The sequence below is a fragment of the Corvus brachyrhynchos genome, unplaced genomic scaffold, assembly GCF_000691975.1.
Source record: "Corvus brachyrhynchos isolate BGI_N302 unplaced genomic scaffold, ASM69197v1 scaffold47, whole genome shotgun sequence".
NCBI classification, from domain to species: domain Eukaryota; kingdom Metazoa; phylum Chordata; class Aves; order Passeriformes; family Corvidae; genus Corvus; species Corvus brachyrhynchos.
The window spans coordinates 1832007-1833043 of record NW_008239292.1 but is presented as its reverse complement, the minus strand read 5'-3'; the positions used below and the strand labels follow the sequence as shown (position 1 = coordinate 1833043).

At 52.9% G+C, this 1037-nt stretch overlaps 1 protein-coding gene across 1 annotated transcript in view; it reads left to right on the top strand.

Moving 5' to 3' along the window:
* Positions 1–1037, top strand: part of SRCIN1 (SRC kinase signaling inhibitor 1) — a 37546-nt gene that overhangs the window by 5033 nt on the left and 31476 nt on the right. The window lies entirely within an intron of this gene.

Sequence of the window (1037 nt, the reverse complement as noted above, 5' to 3'; positions counted from 1 at the left end):
TCGGGGGGGGGGGGGCCGGGCAGGGGACACAGGTGGCACCGGACACAGGTGGCACCGGACGCAGGTGGCACTGAGGGTCCCGTGGAGCCAGGGCACGGGGGGAGCCCCCTGGCGCTGTGCTGGGGGGGCTGATGGAGGGGTGTGAATCCAGGGGTGAATCCTGGTGTGAATCCAGAGGTGAATCCAGGGGTGAATCCAGGTGTGAATCCAGAGGTGAATCCAGGGGTGAATCCAGGGGTGAATCCAGGGGTGAATCCAGAGGTGAATCCAGGTGTGAATCCAGAGGTGAATCCAGGGGTGAATCCAGGGGTGAATCCAGGAGTGAATCCCTGTGTATCCATGTGTTACCCATGTGTATCCACGTGTTATCCGTGTCCATATCCATGCCCCTATCCCTGTATTTCCCTGTGTTGTCCATGTGCATGTCCATATCCATGTCCATATTCCTGAGCTATCCATGTCCATATCCATATCCATATCCTGGTGTTATCCATGTCCATATCCATGTCCAGATCCCTGTCCATATCCCAGTGTTATCCACATCCATGTCCATATCCGTGTCCCTATCCCGGTGTTATCCATGTGCATATCCCTGTATTTCCATGTCCGTATCCATGTCCCTATCCCGGTGTTATCCCTGTATTTCCATGTCCATATCCATATCCATCTCCCTGTATTTCCATGTCCATTTCCATCTCCCGGTATTTCCATGTCCATATCCATGTCCCTATCCTGGTGTTATCCATATCCATATCCATATCCATATCCATGTCCATATCCCGGTGTTTCCACGTCCCTATCCCGGTGTTTCCATGTCCCTATCCCTGTGTTTCCATGTCCCTATCCCGATGTTTCCATGTCCCTATCCCGATGTTTCCACGTCCCTATCCCGGTGTTTCCATGTCCCTATCCCTGTGTTTCCACGTCCCTATCCCGGTGTTTCCATGTCCCTATCCCTGTGTTTCCATGTCCCTATCCCGATGTTTCCATGTCCATATCCCTGTATTTCCCTGCGTTATTCCCTCACGTGCTCTCCC